Source organism: Coturnix japonica, chromosome 4, assembly GCF_001577835.2.
Source record: "Coturnix japonica isolate 7356 chromosome 4, Coturnix japonica 2.1, whole genome shotgun sequence".
Lineage (NCBI taxonomy): Eukaryota > Metazoa > Chordata > Aves > Galliformes > Phasianidae > Coturnix > Coturnix japonica.
The window spans coordinates 18358755-18379364 of record NC_029519.1 but is presented as its reverse complement, the minus strand read 5'-3'; the positions used below and the strand labels follow the sequence as shown (position 1 = coordinate 18379364).

General features: G+C 36.5%; 1 long non-coding RNA gene across 1 annotated transcript in view; it reads right to left on the bottom strand.

The window, feature by feature from the left end:
- The window catches only part of LOC116653423, a 35965-nt gene extending 20964 nt beyond the window's left edge, over window positions 1-15001 (bottom strand). Inside the window, exons 1-2 of the long non-coding RNA XR_004307236.1 lie at window positions 14855-15001; window positions 1597-1725 (exon numbers count right to left, since the gene is read on the bottom strand). This is a non-coding gene — a long non-coding RNA (uncharacterized LOC116653423). The remainder of the gene's footprint in view (window positions 1-1596; window positions 1726-14854) is intronic.
- Window positions 15002-20610: the final 5609 nt, after the last annotated feature.

The following is a 20610-nucleotide window of genomic DNA, read 5'->3' as shown; positions in this document are numbered from 1 at the left end:
AAGATATGTTAATTTTGTTAACTGTTCCATATAAACATGCACTTGAGAAATAAGAGAGAACCGTCTCAGATTGCCCTGTAAAATGAATACCATTTCTTCTAAGGAAAACTTGAGTGTGTATTTTATTGGCATTGTAAACGTATGCTGACGTGATCTCAAAACGATCAAATTAAGGAACATGCAGAAATCACTGTCTTGCAGAGCAATGCAAGCCATCCAACAAATACTCATTTTCTTTCAAATCCTAAATTGTTCTGTCTCATGCAGTCCTTGTTCAGGCTGTGGTAGTGGCTACCCCTGAAGTAATTATATCTGACTTGTGTTTTGTTTTTTAACTACTTATGTTTCCCTGGAACAGTTTCAGACCTAATCTGATTTTGAGTTTAAATCTGTAATGTCAAAATTCTTCTTTCAAATAAACACTGAGTTGACAGGCATCAATAATTTGGCAAATATCAGAGAAATATTTAAAGTTATTCAAGTGTCACTCATTGTTCAGTGTCTCCATAAATCCCAGATGGAGGGGAATATGACTTACTGAAGATTGAAATGATGAGTTATAAGAAGGTCAACTACGTTAATATTTGTTCTGAGCAAAGTATATAGTCATTCTATTTCAAATATTCAGTACCAAAATTGTATTGTTTCCATTTTTATTATAGGACAGGACAACATCTTCTTCACTGTAGTTCCATAATCTGTTTAGAGTGGTATATGAAGTACTCATCAGTCTTAGTCTTTGATATTTCCGGAAGTAGTAACTGAAAATAGATTACAAATAGAGTCTTAATTACTATTATAATGCCCTTTTTTTCAGGCTAAATCCTTTAAGCATGTCAGTATAGTTTTTCAAAAAGAAAAAAACAAAAAACCAAAACATTAAAAATATAGGTTATAGTCTTCTGTATACAACAGCATACTGAGAAAAACATAAAATCAACAGCAGAGAAAAGTGAGTTAGAGCTAGCATGCCTATTAGTCTGATCTTTTACAGTAATGTGCAAAGAAGGTTTGGGAGCTGCTGCTGAAAATTAGATTGAATTGCTTTGTATCATCAGTCTGCAAAGACAGTTTTGTTTTTTATTGCTGGTAGATCTGTCTTTGGAACAACCATAGAGTCATGCAGGTGTTCACAGTGGAGATTAATAGTGGGGAAAAATGAAACGCAACTAAATACATTTCAGCTCACCAAAGCATAAATATATTCAGTGATGTCTTTGTGTTTACATTGAGATTCTTTATACTTTCTTAATTCATAATGTTTTGGAACCCATAGACAGTACTGTGTTTGTTTTCACATCCATTATTTGCACAAAGAAGTCTTTCAAGGTTAATAAATGTCTGTGACAGTGTTAGACTAGTTGCTTTCCCTATCATAACTGTGTACTCAGACCTGCCTCTCCTCACCGAATGGAACTTCTATGATTCATTTAAGGGCAGTAAGAGGAAGAGCATGTAACTTTCCTCTCCACTTTAGTTTGTCTTCCCTTCTTATTACTCTCCTACGGATGTTTTATCTGTTCTATGTCTGTCTGAAAATCCCACAGTCTTCTAGCTGTTTGGCTCTCTGTATTATAAAAGTCAACTTAATCTTACCTGTTGTTCCAGTGGAAGAAGAAAAACTTTTTAATTTTTCTAGTCACTCAGCACAAGATGGAACTGCTTCTTCATCAAGACCCATCTTTTTCTTCCCCATCTGTGTGTTCTGCTTTCTGTGAGAAAGAACTAAGCAGATTGGAAAGATGTCACACTTCAAGTCACCCTGCTGCCCATGTAAACAAATAATGGCAAGGAACACTTCGGTGCATTGCAGAGCTGACCTTCAACTTAGTCTATCCCATTTATTATTCTCCTTCTTAGTAGCTCTTTTGAAGCATATTGTGATAAGCACAAACCACCCATCAGTGCAGGGGCAAAACTGCAAGGTTGGTTATTTGATGTTAGGTCAGCTAAATTCTTGTCAGGATTCACCTGCCATGCTTTGAAAAACATTGTACATCTATATTTCATTTTAAAATCTATATTTCATGTTTAAAAGACAGAACAACATGTTCACAGTCACTCCTGAAGCTAACAAACTATGAAAAGCAGCCACATAAGTTTAGAACTACTCAGTCATAGGAATTATGCAGTCTTTAGCTTTCTCTTTTGACACAGAAACCCTCTTTGTAGAACCAACAGGTTCAATTTACCCATTTCTTGGTGAGGAAGCCAACAAAGGGAAGCAAAATCCTGGACCCACTGTTTATTAACAGAGGAGGTCTGGTGGGGAATGTAAAGGTTGGGGCATAGTGATCATGAGATGCTAGATTTCTCAGTCCTTGTTGAACCATGGAGGGGAGTCAGCAGAACTGCCACCTTGGACTTCTGGAGGGCAGACTTTAACCTCTTTAGGAGAAAGAAAGAAAGAAACCTCTTTAGGTTGAGAGGGTCTCTTGGGAGGTAGTTTTGGAGAGTGTGGGAGCCCAGGAAGGCTGGGAATACTTTAAGGAAGTTACTTTAAAGGTTCAGAAGCTGACCATGCCCAGGTCATGGAAGACAAACTGGAGATGAGTCCAGCAAGGAGGCCAGACTGGCTGAATAGAGACCTTTGGTTGGATCTCAGCCATGAGAAAAGACTCAGAGGTGATCTTATTAATGTTTATAAGTATCTTAACTGTGGGAGTCAAAGAGACATGGCCAACCTCTTTTCAGCAGTCTGTGGGGACAGGACAAGGGGAAATGGCCATAAACTCGAGCATAGGAAGTTCCGCAACAATAAGTGAGGAAACTTTGTCACAGTGAGAGTGATGGAGAACTGGAACTACCCATGGAAGATGTGAGTTCTCCCTCTCTGGAAATGAATTAAAGATGTGATTGGACATCTACCTGTGCAGGCTGCTGTAGGGGGCCTCCTTTGCAGTGGCATTGGACTCAGTCATCTCTAGAGGTCCCTTTCAACCCCTACAATTCTGTGATTCTGTGATTTTTCCCTTAGGGCTTATTTTTAGCAAGGAATTTCTAATTTTAATTTCTAACTTGTTCAGCAACTAAATGTTTTAAGTGTTATAAATATTTCTACTTATTTCCTGTGATACTTGAGCACCTGTCTGTTGTCTAATTATAAAGTGGGATATTTGATTACTTTTATGAAAGCTGTCATTTACGTAAATCACCGGTTGTACCCAACATCTGTTTCTTCTTATTTGTGTTGTTTCTAAATTGCATGTTTCAGATTCAATGAAAAGTATACTTTGTCTGACAGAAGTTTTCCATTAAACAATAACATAGTTTGTTATCTAGATTGAACTTACACAGTAAGGTTCATTAAAAGGATAATTACTAAAAAAAAAAAAGCAACACACAAAACCAAGGCACAGTACCATAGAAACAATGTTATCATCTAGTATGTATTAATATATGAGGGCTGTCTTTTAAGAGATTCATTTTTTCTTATTTTAATATAATTTTGAAGTCTAGTTTTGAAAAGTAATGGATTCATTCTATTCCTTTACATCAAATGCTTTAGTAGTAATTCTTTTTGAGGTAGGACCCTCTAGGTTTTCAAATAAAAATTACATTCATTTAATGATCCTGCCTCTCAGATTTTCAGTTCTAATTGGAGTGTGACGTAACTCTTGAATTTAAAACATACTTTTAACCCCATAATTTATCTTTGGTATCTCCCAATTTCTAGAGTTATGAATAACTCTTACACTTCTTTTGGTATTTATTCCAATACATGAGAGCAGAGACACCAACTGTGTGACCTTTGCTTGCTGATTCCAGTAACAGTAGTTATTAGTGAGCTTTATGACCAGGAAGTCATTTTCTGACAAAATTCTGTCTCCAATTGTTCTCATTCCATTTTGAGAAAACCCTTCACCTAGTTTGAAAGAAATAAAGTAATAATCATACAATGTGTCTGATGGGTAAAGATTGTCGTGAGTCTACCCAAAGTGTATATTCTACTAACTGTGTATAGAACGTTGTTTTTCCAGATGAGTTTTATCTTTCCTATGTAAATGAAAAAAAAAAAAAAAAAAGAAGAAGAAGAAGAAGGAAAAAAAAAAGAAAAGAAAAAAAAAGAAAAAAAGAGAGGAATGTCACATACTTCTCTGATTTCAGGTGTTCAAACACAGATCAAATAAGGAAAAAAATAAAAATAAAAAAATGTACGCATAATCTCAGTACTATAGTTCTGTAGCTCCAATTATCTAACTGGAAGAAGGAACAATGACTGATAGCTGACCTGATTTCTTTTTTGTCATTTGGTAACTTTTGGCTCATGTTGAGCTTTTCATCCACCAACACCCTGAAGTCCTTCCCCATGGGACTGTCCTGAATGCTTTTGTTTCCCAACCTATATTTGTGTTTCAGACTGTCCCGACCTAATAATATAACTTCACTTTGTGGTCACTCACAGCAGTGGCTTTTCACAGGATCCGTTTATGCCAAGCACAGAACAGGTATATTCAGTCTGGGTATAGACTGAACAGGTATAGATTTCAGTCTGGGACTATTCTATTTTTGAATACAGCAGAAATGAGTTTTGTGAGGTCAGACTAACATTTCCACACAGATTACCGTGGCAGGGATGGTTACACCTCTGCTAGGATTCTGAAGTCTATACTTTTGGATAGTGTTAATGTATCATTTTAATAGCTATTGCATAAGAACTAAAAGAGAATATTCAACAAAAAGGCCAGGAGAATAAGAAATGTGTTAGACAAAACTTAGCAGGATAACTAAGTTTGTCCATCACAGAGGTAAATATATGTATCTTGCTGGATTATGTATTTGGTCAGAAAATTAGAATTGTCTATCTGGCAGTCATTCACAGTTTTTAATATATTTTTCTCAATTACCTTTCTGAAAGAAGAAAGTGATTCTATCCCAGTACACACAGGAACTGGGACATAAAAAAAACAGGATTTTCTCAAGATCAGAATTAGTGTATATCATTCAGGCCATGTGAAATCATTGCCTGTTATATGATTCAGTGCTGAAGCAAGAAGACAATGGTAGTAATATTAATATTTTCTGTTGTTTTAAAATTACATTTGTTGGTTTCTAGATTTTTTTTCTACGAGATCCCACGTACTTGGAAACTTCATAGATTTGCTTTTTATTTTTTTTTTTTTTTGGATGAAAGTATACAACCAAATAATAAATTACTTAAAATAACTGACTGTTCAGTTTACTATTATACTTAAAAGTAATGTAAAACTGTCATATCAACCATTAAATATAATTATTTAATTATCTGTAATTAAATATATGCCTTGCTCATTTGCCAACAGTGACAAAAGGGAACTTCTTTCTTTCTTTATCTCAAGATAACACAGATAGATGCAAATAAAGACAATAAAGTAAATTCTGCTTGAGTTCTATGTTATAAAAAAAAAGAAGTAGGAAAGAAAAGCAGCAGTAGACAGTGTTTTCAGGACTTCTTTAAAACAATAGCAGTCTATATTCACATAATTCAGCTCTGAATATGACATGACATATTTATTACTCTATGATTTGTTCCTTTACATTGCTTTGGAGCATTTATAAGTTTGCAAGACACATTGATGGATGTGTTACTCTGAAATGCTGTCTTGAAAAGTAGCAGCTGCAAAGCTTGCTCTGGCTTTTTTCACTAAATGGAAGTGAAGGGACTGATGAACTATGTTGGTTAAACAGGATTTATTAATGTGCCAAGGGACACTTCAAATTCTGAGCTCTCATTTTTCTTTGTGCTTTAAAATACAAATATATCTTCTCTATATTTCTAGAACAATGAAGACAAGTTGGAAAGGCAAACCAGTTTTTGCCTTTTCTGGGTTTGGAGACCCAGGAAAATCTTAGTGTTGTCAAAACTCTATGAAAAGTAGAAGACAAATTCAGCCTTTGGCTGGAGCAAAGTTCTGCTCCCATGTGCTCACTGACGTGGAAAGCTCCAAACACATAGGTTTACTAGGCTCCTGATGGAACTAGCAGCAAAATCTACTCCTGTATATAAGCCTTTATCATGCAGATGAGTGCTTTCAGCTTTAGAGGACTAATGTAGAGTGGAAAAATGTCCTAGATACTGCTTGTGCTCTTTGAATTTTGTCTCCCTTTCATTTTATTTTCTCCCTCTTTTTTTGGTTCTCAGAATAGAGTCCTAATTTTTATGTACTGTTTTTGGTGATATATACAAGCAAATAACTAAAAGCCATAGTCTTATTTAGTTTCCCTACCGTAGTAGCAAATGGGCTTTGTTGGAAGTATGCACATTAGCTTATATGAAATTTAAACAGGTTTTAGTGCTAAAAATGTGGGTCATTTTTATGCATGCAAAAGACAAGAACTGCAAATTATCTATTCCCGTCAGACTCCTACTTCAGTCAAACTGTTAAGGATGATCAGTTCCGAAACATTTTTCTTTAACTTTTCTAAACATTATGTAAAGACCAAAATGATCATCTGCAGCTTCATTTTTGTGTGGGTAGAACAGGAGGAAAATTTTTTTAAACTTAACTATAAACTCCTTTGTAGGGTGTTATTAAGCAGGTTAATTACATACTGATTTTCTATATACAAGCAAGCTTGAGATGGAGAATGTAAAATCATTTTAGAATATGCATTTTGCTTTCATTTAAGGCAATGTCACTTCAAAGTCATAAAACCAAAAATAGTTTGCTGTGCAGCTTCTCCAAAAAGATCCTTTGCTCTGAGAAAAAGACTTTGGCATTTACCATTTTTAAGGAGAACAATTACTTCTCAGTTGTCTTGCTCGTTAGTTTGTCTTGAGGCACCCTAGTGATTGCACAACAGCTTGAATTTCAAGTGAGAGCTGCTGCTCATTTCCCTGAAGTGCTGCTGATAATTACATTTGATCCTATAGCATATGTGAGTTGCCATGATACTCTAATTCTCTTCAGTTGCACTTTGGATCCTTTATGGGACAGTCACCCCAATGTAGTATCTGTTTGAGAGGAGGTGGGAAAGTGAGACAGAAAGTTCTTTTCCTTGAAGGAAAAGGAAGCTTGGGATTTTCTCTCTGGTTTCCGTGGACAGAATTCTTTTGGCATGTATGCAGAAATGACTGCAGCTTGCAGATGATAGATGATTTCATTATGCATCCAGAAAAAATAATACCATCACAGCTGATAAATATTTGAATATATACAGGCCTCCAAAGCGATACATGTGATAATTGAGATAAAAAGAAGTAACTAAACTTTTGTTGTTAAATTTATGATCATCCTTCAGAGGATTAACTTCAGATTGATAAGAATTTGTTGGTAGAATATATCTGCTTGCTTTCTAAACACTAAAGATTTAAATTTAACTGTCTTGATTATCTCCCAAGATAATTATGTAATAAGTTTGGGCTCCTATAAAGTCATTTTTCTGTCTGATTGTTTAATAGAAAATATTATCTTTTTACTGACAGCAGTCATTATTATAATCAAATTAGCAACATTAAATTCTGTTAATATTAGATCTGTAATTTGGAGAACCTAAATAAACATACTTCATAGCAAGCTAAAATTACAAGGGAAAGACATTTACATAGAACAGTACAAAATATCATGTAATTATATTATCACATAGTTTAACACATGCAAACCAGACCTGAGCCAGTGGGAAGTGTGCTGCCTTCCTGGGGCCCAAGTCAGGAACATAACCAGGAAACTCCCAAAGCTGGTTAGGTTCACCGATTATTTTCCACTACTCATAGTTCAGGTGGGCAGTGATGAAATTGCTCAGAGAAGCCTATGAACTATGAAAAGAGATTTCAGGAATTTAGGCCATTTAGTTCACAAAGTGGGAGATCAAGTGATTTTTTGTTCTATACCTTCATGAGTATCTGTTATTATTTCTTAATTTTTGCTGGAGCCTGGTTGGACCTTCCTTTCAAATACTGCATTATTCTAAATATTTCATCTATTCCTTGTCAGGAAGTAGCTCTTAATTATGAACTTGTATTATGATTATTTCTGATATTCTATACTTTTTCATGTTTTCTGTTGCCTACTGGAAAGGTACCTACATTAATAATCATGCTATTTTACTACTATTATCTTTGTCATGTCAGAGTGGAAAACCACAAGGAGAGTGGAAGAAAAAGCTCAACTACAGTAGAGTAATAAAGTGATTCAGAGCAGCCTGCCAAAATCGCTCTAAACTTCTTGTTTTATGTCTACTGGGTCTGTTCTGGCAGTAAATTTCAAAGACACAAACAACTTTCCCTTTGCTGTAATGTCCAGCCAACTGGAGACTCATGCCCTCTGGACTGCTCTCAATTGATCTTAAATGGTTTCTGTTAAGACTGTCTTGATATATTTATAGTTTTGAGATACAAGAGTTTAACAGTTTGAAGATTTTAATTTCATCTGAATTTTAAAAAATAACATTCATTTAAGATTATACTGCACAAAAGAAACCACAAAATGAAATCTACTTAACAAAATCATCTGTTTTTCAATAAAAAAAACTTTAATTAGTACTTTATAGTACAATTAAATGTTGCAGAATACGGGGAAATCAAAACCTGTGAAACATATCAAAGGCAACAGAGCATTTGGGAATATTTCTTCCTTAATATTTCAAGGAATCTCATACTCATAAAGAATACTTACAAAGTTTTGGGGTTAACTCTTCTTTTGTGAAGGGGCAGAACCTGAATTGACAAAAATAATGAGCAGGTAAAGTTGCAGCCCTAGGGTTTATTCCAGATGTAACCAATTTGTCTCAAGTCCACCCAACTGACTTCCAGGTTATTTCTTGGGTGAGTACAATTATGTTTGTTGATGAGCATCTCAGTTTGGAAAATCATATTTAGAAGCAAAGATGGATGTTTATGATTGCTATCTGCATCCAGTGTACTCTACTGAATCAACTCAAATTGACAAGAGAGGCTTGATGGACCTTAATTTTAACTGTTGCCAGAAATATCTTCCAACACTTGATCAGACTGGGTTTAGGTGAAACTGCTACTTGTGAAAACAATGCTGATTTTCACTGGAGCTGATATGGTGATCTATTATCATAGCCTTACATTGTGTACTTGAAAAATGCCTTTTTTTAAAAAAACAAACAAAAAAAAACCAACAACAACAAAAAAAAACAACAACAAAAAAAAAAACAACATTGTGCATACTCATGTCTGCTCAACTTAGCATGGGTTGTTTTATTGGATTCATTGGGTAGAAGCACAAGGTTTTGTAGTGGGCAAAGAAGCAGGATGTGAAATGACTTCTAGACAATTCTTTCCCATTGATCCCTCTACACAAGTTAATTCCCATCAGCTGGGAGGTGCCTCTGGGATAAAATTCTATCACAGCTGTGACACTAGGAAGCAGCAATGAAATGGTGTGACTCTGAACAATATGTGTGAATATAGAATCTTTGAATCATTAAACCATTTCAGTTGGAATAGAAACCTGAAGGCTATCTAGTCCAACTCCCCTGCAGTGAACAGGGACATCTACAGAAAAATCAGGAGCTCAGAGCCCTGTCCAGCCTGACCTTGAAAGTCTCCAGAAATTCACTACCTCTCCTGGCAGTGTGTTCCAGTGCCTCATCACCTTTAATGCAAAAAACCTCTTCCTAATATCCAATCTAAATCTACCCTCTTTTAGTTGGAAGTCATTTCCTCTTGTCCTGTCTCAACAGACTTTGCTAAAGAGTGTCCCCTTCCTTCTTATAGCTCCTCTTTAGAAACTGAAATTCTGCCTTCAGATCTCCCCAGAGCTTTCTCTTTTCCAAAGTGAACAGCCTCCACTGTCTTAGCCTTGTCCTCACAGGGAAGGTCTTATGATGCTGTCTTCTGAATTTTATCAGGATCTGTGATTTTGGGGATATATGTGCCGTGCATTATTTCACTGGATTAAATCTTTGTCCTGGTCCTTGGAGAACTTGGAAGAAAAGCAAAAAAGAAATCCTCAAGGAATTTTTTCCTTCTCTCACTGTTCATTCTCTCTAGAAGACAGCAGTTGATCCAGCTGTTTATTTTGGAGCCAAATATAGAACTGCATTGTAACAAAATTATCGAAGGGGATTTCCAATAAAAATGTGGAAATTCTGCAGCTCTTCATCTTTAAGAAATTAGTTTGTGAATGACTAGCTGAAGCAAGGGAAACAAGGCATATTTCAAAATTATAGTACTCTGATTTGAATCTAAGGGGCTTTATTATTTGGCTTAGTAGGAGGATTTTGACAGAAAGCATGTCACTCTGTGATTCTTACTATGTCTTTTCTCTCTCTCTCTCTCTTTTTTTAAATACAAATATTTGCTTAGGTTTTCTTTTTTCCTATTTTGTTTTTATCACTGGAGCCTGTGAAACCTAAATAAAGCTGACTCACTGGAAATTTGAGAGTATGAAATTTATATGAAATCGAAGGTCAGAACGGAAAACATTGCCTGGAATAAATAGTAACAGCATAGCAAAGTAAAGCTGATAGCAATTTCTGGAACACACATTCCCAGTATATTGCTTCACCTTAATATGTTACAATTAATTATTTCACATAAAAAATAAAATGCTTGTGTATCCATGTCAACCGTAGGTATAATAATGAAGTATATTTGTTATAATCATATTCTCTTTTCTGAAAAATACTTAAGGCCTTTTGCATTCATGAAACCACTGTATGAGTGCTGCTATCTCTTATTTATCTTAGATTTTGAACCCAGTTCTAGCATAAGAAAAGCATCAAACATGAAGGAATCTACCACTTGGGGTTATGGACCCTGTAGGGTTTGAATCAAAACCTTTCTTCTAACTTTTAGTAAAAAAGGTTGTGCAAAGCGGGAAATTTACTTTAAGTAACCAAGAGGCTATTTGAAGACAGTGTATTGGAAACCCTTATTGGATACATGCTGCCTATCCTAAAAGAAAAAATTAACACAACTAAACTGGAGGTAAAGTTTAGTTATTAAGAACAAGGCTTCCTTCATAAAGCTGTAGTTCTGTCCAACTGATATGATCAGAAAAAGACACAAGTTTTGGCAGGTTATCTGTGAAAAGTATGCCAAAGTGAATTTTGGAAAAAAAGAAAAAAAATAAATAAATTGGGGAGGATGTAAAAAGTAATAATAAATTCTTTTTCAAACACATCAGGAGCAGAAAGTTTGCCAGAGAAGTGTTAGAGCCAATAGATAGGCAAAGCATAGAAACATTTGCTATGGACAAACAGGGAAGTTTCCACACTCAAACCCTTTTTGTTGGAAGAGATATTAGAGAATATGTCACAGGCTGGAGTGTCAGTGGAATGGATTATGGAACGAATAGAAAGGATGCTCCAACCACCACGAGTGGCTGGCATGTGCCCAAGATCTGAAGGAGCAGAAATGCAAAATGGCTGAACTGTCAGCCAGGGTTGGTAACTTTTCTCTTAATGAGGTGCTGATAGAAAGGATGAGAGAAGTTTTTTTGAACAGGGACCAGTGAATAACACAAAAGTAGAGAGAAGGATCTGAGCTTTAAAACAGCTTCCATGTGATGATCATAATTACCTTCCTGGGCAAAGAAAAAACTATCATACCACTATGCAGAAAGAAGCGCATTACAGAAAGCATTAGAAGTCACTCAACCTCTTTTCTGTTTGAGTGAGGAGACAACAAAATAAATAAGTGGCAGGCAGATACAAAAGAAAAAAAGAGGGTGATTCTTCAAGGATTATTTGTTTAAATTGTGAAACTCTTTGTTATAGATTAATTGGCGTGTTTTAAGGATAAATGTGTTCATAATCTCTCCAAGAAATTAAACAGTAAGATTGACTTGAGTGCCTCACTGGCCACGGATTTTAAATTTATTACCTGTGTTTATTTATTACCTGTTTATCTTGTTCTTTTTTTTCTTATTCAGGGCATCTAGCCCTGGCTTATTTTTGTTAGACATAGAATAAAGGGCTAGATAGATCTGAAGTCTGGAATTGTACAATCACTTTTATGTTCTGAAGAGCACTCTAGAAGTTAAAATACTAAAAAAATGGGAGAATCAGTAATTCTTACGAGGCCATTCCCAAACTATGGACAGTTCACATTTACTCCTCTCAGTCACGGTGGAATAATACTAAATACCTGTTACCTCTATCTCAGAAGAAGTACAAGTGAAAAGGATGACAGTTATGAACTAATGAAAGATGAGCACAGAATGTGTGAAAACTGATATCCTCATCTACTCACAGACTGGCATCAAGGAAAATGGATAACAAGGATAGTGAGGAACCTTATAGAATTAATAGTCAAAGGCAATACATGGTGTTTGAACCACGGCTTCAATTTTGGAGGTCCTGGAAATGGAAGACATAACTTCCTTTTTTCCCCCAGTTTTTTTCCTTGATTAACTTATATCTATTTAATCTTTCTGTAGTAGGAAGCCATTATTTTGTTAGTTTGCATCATTTTCTGTTCAGGATGCCTGAAATAAGTAGGGGGTTCTGCTGGAGACTTCCAGAATCATGTTTTTATAACACTGCTAGAGGTACACATTGTCTACACTAACGTACTAGTGTCTGATGAGCAGAGTAGTGCTGGGGGGGCTGTAAAGGAAGTGTAGGAAGAGTTTAAGTTGATGCAGCCCAACCAGTCTTTAGGAAGTGGTACCAGCAGGAAACTGTCCCACCAGTTTCTTCTGAGAAAGAACTGTTCTTTCTCATTTACTTTGGCTATTTTTGACTATTCTTTCAGGTTTCCAACCCATTTATAAGAGATGGTGCAATACATAGTAACTAATTAGTTCCCAGATCTGAAAAAGTATGCATGATCCATGAATGTTCATTAAGATAACTATATATAACTATTATCCATACCTGACAGAAGCAATTTCTGCAATCTATGTCACGCTGAGAAGGGGCATTAAGAAAAGGATTCACCAAGCCATCCTAAATGGTGAGGAAGTATGCACTAGTCAGATGAGTGGTTTGGCTAACCACCTTTGCACCAAGCATTCTCAGAACTTTCAGGAGAGTTTTGCTCACTGCAATGAGTGCGTGTTTTAAGGCAAAAAGTCTAATGTAGTTTCAGAAAGCAAGTAACATAAGAAAAACATTCTGAACAAAGCATTTAAAAATTTGGACTGAGATTCTTTTTAATGTCAAAAGTGGTTCCTAATTTAGCCCCCAAAATAGAATGCAAAATATTTCCATTTCAAATAACCTGGGTTTGACAGGTAGTCACCCCCAGGATCTGTGAGTTCTGTGAGGGAGGTGAAGCCTGATCAGGCACTTCTAAACTAGGCATCTAAATATGGATTTATCTGCCTCTCTTGAGGCACCTACATTTGAAAATGACTGGCTATCATCCCAGCCAAGATGGCTCACGCCATCCTCTACACAGCCTGTGTGCCATGCCTCTAGTAGCAACTGTTTTATTTGGAAAGACTTAGTTTTCATTTTGCTGTTGAGAAAACTGGCCAGTCCCAATTATGGAAACAAATCTTCAGCATAAAACATTTTTAAAATATAGAAATTCTCCTGGGGAAGTCAGAGGCAGGGCATAACTAGCTTTTCCAGAGGAGCCGACAGTTGTTTACATTTTAATGTGGAGGAATCCAGCAAGTCTGCAAGTTTATTTTTAGTAGTTGTAAACTGAGTTATTTAACTCCCTTTTCTCTGAGGCTGGAGTTGAGACACAAAAATGATTAATACGATGACAATCTGGTGCCTGACCTCGAGCTAAATGCTGCATTGTGATGAATATTGTGTTGATCAGAAAGCTGTAGAATTCTTTCACATTATATTTCTTGCAGTGTTTCATCTAAATATTTGCAATCTGACAGCTTCTGTGCTTAGAATAGTTCTAGTTGCCACAAAAGAACACTGTGTGTATTCCTCCTTGTGTAGCAAAACTGATTTCTGTAAGGTGACAAACTTGTAAAGTTGATGTAAAATTGGAACTGCTTCAATTATAAATCAGTCCAGTCATAGGAATTCAGCTCAAAGATCACATTTTATAAAAGAATAGGAGGACCAGGAGACAGCAGAGTAACAAAATAATTCCACCAAGGGATTGTGGAAAAGGATGTAGAGCTGGGCTTTCAACAACACATTATTTGATGCACATTGCTTAAGCTTGGAGTGTTTCCACAAGTGTCTACAAAGACATGCAATTTATTTAGCTAAACTCCAAGGAGGCTGGAAATATGCTTATAAAATATTTGCAGATGCTTTTAATCTGAAAAGCACTGTGGAAGGGCAAAGAAGCATCACATGGCTTTTGACTATAATTACAAACAATTTTATTGTTTAGTTTTAAACTAGAATCCAAATAATGTTACAAAGTATTTAGCTATTCTGGTATAGAAAGCACAAGAGGTATCACAGAATCATAGAGTTACTCAGGTTGGAAAATACCTCAAAGGTCATCAAGTCCAGCCTCAGTATCTAGTATGTTTGATTCTTTACTGACACTGTCTCCTACAATGTCCTGAACTGTTCTCATCCATCTGATATTTGTCAGAAAGAAGTGCATTTGAAACCATATACAGATTATGATAAAACCCCTTTGAACTTTGGACAAGGAAATACACAGTATTTTGCAGGGAAGCCCCTTGTCTTTGAACTTAATATAGAGATGAGAAAGACAATTGAAGGATTCTCAGTTAAGGTATTCAACAGATACAGTTTTCTCTTTCTCTGCTTAACCAAACTTGTATTGTTTGGAATTGCCAACAATTATGAATGGAATACTTCCACATAGTTGGTCAGATACTAGAAAACCACTCCATATAATCACTGTCAGGCTACTGTATTAGGACTGCCATCTTACTCCTGGAGTATAGCTTCTTGTCAATAGTAAGTGGGTTTCTAGAGATCTTTGGTTAGCAGTAACATAAACGTGCACCTTCCCACAAAGCTACAAAGGGGATTTATGTACTAAGTAAGGTTAAATTACCTGCCCAAATATCAGTCAGTCCAAGAGAAGCTTGATGGAGCAGGTCATCATATCACAGGCCCATCCACGTGAATCAACCTCTGAAGACAGGAAACTCTGATCATATTTAGAGAAACTGGCACATACATAGTCAAACTATCTCATTAGTTTAAAGGAGTTCCTTGGGCTTCCTAAGATACTGATCATGGGTGACAAAGGGTAAGATATTACTGTCTAAAGATAAACTGGCAAATAGGCTCTACACAATTTTTATTAGGTCTGATCCTATAATGTAAAAAATGACAATGCAAATTCTCACGTATAAAGCTGCAGTTATGTCAGTAGAAAAATGCAAAGAATAGGGATGACAATTGTACTATTAAGCTGTAAACAAAGATCAGAGGGAATAAGCTATGCCAATAAAAATCAAATGCTTCATATTTCCTTGTAACTCCCATAATCATGAGTACTGCTGATGTTCATTGCCTAAAAGCTCCACTGGGTAAGAGCCTGGCTGTGTAAGGCTTTAGTTAATCACAATTTTAGACAGTTTCTGCCCTGCAGAGCTAGTCTGTTTAACCAGATTAAATACATCTTGCATTCTCTTTAATGTGACCTTTCTTCCTTTCTTGATACTTCGTGCTTGTGTAATGTACCATGCTGGGGACAAGTCTCTGTGATATTTTTATTCTGAATCAATGTTTAAGTGAGGGATTGCCTTTTGGGTCTTTGGAAAGGATGACATTCTTAACCAATGCATAATGTGTGAATTTTTCATGATTCTGCAGCAAGAACTAGTGTCACATGTTGGCACAGATATTAAGCAGTTTTCTTTTGTTTAAATGTGTGGACAAATATCAAGGTTCTCCCGAGACAGAAAAAACACCATTCACTCTCTGTTGCATCTCCTAATGATAAAGTAAAAGCAAAAAGGATTCAGCAGGAGAATTGGTTTGTTAGTGATTCCAAACCTTCAGCTTCACCAAATGAGCAAGTAGTATCTTTTAGATGGCACAGTGCTGATATGTCACTTCTCTGATAGAAGGTTAAATAACATTTGATTTTCAACATCTTAAATGAAAGCACTTTAGACATAACTGAATCTCTTATATGTATACTTTCAAAACAAAGGGGCCACAGGGGAGATAGCTGTGAAAAACTCAATAGATGTACACCAAGCTTTTATGTAGTGAGAATTTCATTATACCCTTCAGCATATATATGTGCTGTCAGAGATATGTGTAATGATGAGGCCATAAATTGTTAGTAAGATCTTGCTGTCAGGATCTGTATTCATTGCTTCATTTCTCTTGCCCACCAGGATCACATGCCATCTCTCTTCTGGTTAGCAGCAGGGTTTGCACAGCCTTAGGTGGAGATATGTTGTAAGAACAAGCACAGCAGTAACTGGTATCTAGAAATAGGGAGTGAAGTTAAGAGCGCTGATTTGGTGGAATTATGTTCAGTGTACATTGTAGCATAATTGGGACTCAAGGGATGAACTAAATACCAGAATATGTACCCTCAGATAAATCCTGAGAATTTCAAGTTCCAGTGAAATCAGAAACTGATTTCTTATACATAGAGCCTGGTTTAAGTCCTTGATAGTTTCATATTCCAAAGATCCATGGTGTGAGATACGTAAGCATCTTTACAGTTAAATCATATAAAAGATTCAAAGACATTCAATTAACTCAGCTAGAGACTGCCAATTAAAATTCTGAGCAGCAGCAATCACTGTTAAACTTGGAGAAGTCTAAAAAGGTACAACATTTCTCAAATGTTTTCTTCTTGTACCAGTCAAGATTTTGTCAGTGTTAGCCAACAAATCCTCTGTTACTAGAGACTCGTCTGGAATGAGTTCTTCATTGGTGGAAAATATTTTTAATCTACTTAAAGACTTAAAAATGTTATTCCCTAATCCCACCATTTCAATTTAGTTCCTGCCTGTATCCTGAGGGTTATGTTCCTTTGGAGAACATAAACTTCTGGAGACATCCTAGAAAGACAAAAAATCATAGAATCTAGCCAAAAGACACAGGACATCTCCTTTTCTTGAGGTATTATTATTTATTTATTTTTTTGCACTAACCTGGAATATCTGCTAGAAGTAGGAAATACACAAATCTACTGTCTGCCAAGCCTACCACTTGCATGCAAATCAGACTGAGATTATTAATGTGCCTCCTAGACTTAAAATTGTTTTTTCTGATGTCTATCTGGCTGAATTTAAAATTAGGTCTTTTCTTTTGCAGTCAAGTTCTTGTAATATAAAAGAAAAGGAAAGAAAATTAGATGGAAATTCTGTCAGGTGTGCATGATAATAATTAGCTGCTCTCTGGGTACCCTCACAGAGACGTACAGTCCTCACCCACAACCATCCACTAGGAATGTAAAACTAGAAAATGATTTTTAGGGAAGGGTGCTATGATACCAGTTTAAAAAGGGTAGTATCAATATAAGTAAGTGAATGATGAAACATCCACACCTTGGGTATTATTCGGCAATAACTTTTTACTCAATTATGTTTTATCATAGTGCATATATCTCCTTTAATACAGGACTTCTCTTGAGCACATCATACTGACAGCTTGGTGTTTGGGGTGAGAAGAATCAGTGGGCTTTTCTGCAGCCCACAGATGAGCAATCCCTGGTTATTTTCTTATGGTTATCATTAACCAGATGAAGCTATTTCTGTGCTACTCAGCTTCATGCTACAGCCTACTTTATTGCTGTATCTCTAGCTTGAGCAAAGTCTTTGTAGCATCTTTGCAGCCCCTGAGCAAAATCCTCATTGGGTTGCTTGCCTCTTTTCCACCCTTCTTGTTCCTCCCTCCCTCTGACCTTTCTTCTTTTCACCCCACTCCGCTTGATGCTTGATTCCACAACAAACACAAGTTTATTGTGTTTTTTGCCAGATTGTCATGGTTTTGTAATTTTCCTATAGGTATTCCACGTCATAGCATCACGTAAGGCACAGGTAATTATAGAGTTAATACTCCAGTTCCATGAACTGATAACTTTCCAAATACCTGGTTCTCAGGAGAGAAAAACTACAAATCCGAGGGGACCTTATGGTCAGAGGGGAAGATATGTCACAGAAGTCATGGGAGCTCACTCTCCCTCTCTCACTGCCTGGCAGAGGGTGTCTGTGTGCTTCCAAGCCTTGCACCTTCAGTTCAGAGTAGGCTTCCTGGTTTCAGAAAACTCTCTTTCTTACTTTATTTGATTTATTAGCCTCAGTTTCAATTACATTATATTATATTGTGTTTTCTTGTATTCTGTTATCATAGTTAGTAAAGTAAGTTTTCCTCCTTAGATCACTGCTGCTGTTCTGTTTTTGTTTGTTGTTGTTGTTGTTGTTCATTATTGTTGGTTTTTTGAGCCCAGTTCCCATCTCCCTGCCCTTCTTCCCTTCCCATTTTTGGGGCCAGGGGTGTCACAGGCCTACTGCCCCCCATCATGGACATAGATTGATCTAGATAATTCCATGACACAGATAATTCTACATGACAAAGACAAATAAGAAGACTTTCAAAACAAAAGCCTTTATCCTGCAAGATGCTGTTTAACCCTTCTCTATATGTCTCTCACATGTGCTATCAGCTTCTGCCCCAATCAATGACAGGACAAAGTCATTACCTTTCATAACTGGATGCTCTGCACAAAAGGCATGTTTTCAGTACTACAAGATTTAAATCAGATTCCTATTGAAGTTCTTCAGCTTCCAAATTGTTTATAGAATCACAGTATGAAAAATCAGCAAGGATAACTGAAATCCTCACAGATTTCAGTTTGCTCTTTAGTTTTTTTTTTTTCCATTTTGTAATTATGCCTTCACTTTGAATCATTATTTGGGAAGGACAGTAGCTTTCTTTCCCAGAAGTGATCAGAGAGCCACTCCTCTGTGTAGCAGGGTGTCAGCTTTTAATTGAGGAAGTTTGATTCCCCTCTTGGATTTGCAAACTTTGGTTTCTGAATGGCTCAGAACTGATCTATCAGACCACTAGGTATGATCTAGGGCTTGGATTTAATGATTCTGCCACACTCTTTGGCCTAGGAGCGTGGGACAAGTTCAAGACCTGAAACTGAACCCCTTCTGGGAAAGTGCATTGTGTGAACTAGGAAGGACTCCTGGGACAATCCACTTTAAATAGCATTTGTTTCTAAGTGCGATAGTTCATGTGAAAATGCATGCAGCACTGGTTCTTACAAATGTTTCATGTCCATTTTAGTCTGCATAAAGAACAGTCTCAAGCAGTTCCTAAATTTGCAGGATGTGAACAGGAAGAATAAGAAAGGAGCAAAAGTTCAGGTGTTTTAAAACGTAGGTAGAGAAGCTGGATTTTCATTGTCTCCCAGCGCTGCCTCTCTCATTCAGTGCTGCAAAGGGTAATGCCTGGGAGAAAGCAAGGCGGCAGCTTCCCAGAACACCACAACTAAAGCTTGCCAGACACATGGTGACCATCAGAAAGTTGTAGTGATTAGACTGGCTATATAAATAAACATGGTTGAATTCTGCCCCAGCAAAAAATAAATAAATAAAATTGTTTGCTCTATGTGATACTGCTGCATGAAATATCCTTAGGTCAGCACTGCACAGAAAAGAAAGAACAAGAGATTGAACTGAAAACTTTCCTGTACTGCAAAAGACAAATGGAGAGATATTTTAACTAGACTCTGTTCAACTACAAAGGGCAGAAAGAGGTTTAGCCAAAGTGTCAAACTAAACTGGGGGGTTTGCACTTTGTGTGCTATGCTGGGCTTTTATGCAGCATTCACCATGAGGATGACAGAATAAATGCTAAGGTCAGTTTTCATGGATCTCTGACCTGCCTCCTGCATTGCTCTCAGATGCAGAAACAAAAGAAAATGGAGAGAAGCAGCCTTGTTGGGAGGGACACTGAAATGTTGTACTTTGACAGATGTATTTTTAACATAGAACAGATCCAGTGTAGGATTAGAGTGAGGCCACCCAAGGGGCTCCATATAAACTCATTTATGTGATGAAAGCAGTGAGGCAGGAGTAACATGAAGCGGAGTTTATTTGTGGTGGCGCAGAATCACAGTGACGCAATCCTGCTACTTCCAGGAAGGAAGCCTGTATCTCAGAATGCATTAGAGCACTGAAAGTTACTTTGAATCAGGACAAGACTGCCAAGCAGAACAGCAGATTCTTAGAACCTGTGCTAACTGGCATGGACTGAGCTGACAAGGCTCTGTGTAGTGATACGTTTTATTACCAAGATGCACTTTATTGTATAAATGAACCAGCTTGTTCAGAGCTAAGCTTTTGTACTCAAAAGATACTCCATTGCAAAGCTGACAGATGCCTTAAATCACACTTTTAAACCACCTGATAGTATATTTGAGTATATTATATTTGTAATACTATTTATCAGCAGAACCTAGATTCCCCCATTCCAAAGAATTAAGATTTCAAACCTGAATCTCCTTTCATTTCCTAAGCATATGACGTAGCTTCAGGAATAGGGATTCTGGAAATAAATATGTATTTAATCATAGAGAACCATAGCAACAATAGCTACAGTAAGACTGGAAACATTTATCTAGTGGAATGTATTAAATAACAATATTCTGAGTATTTACTTCAAGTTGCTCAATGCCAGGTTAAAGCCAGCTCCACTCTGACTTATTTATTGCTTTTTATAGTGAAATAAGGGAAATGTCATTGTCCTGTTTAAAATCTGCTTTCTGATAGAGGACTGCACCTTGTATGTCTGCCTGTTTTGAATGCAATGAAAAAGACTTCACTG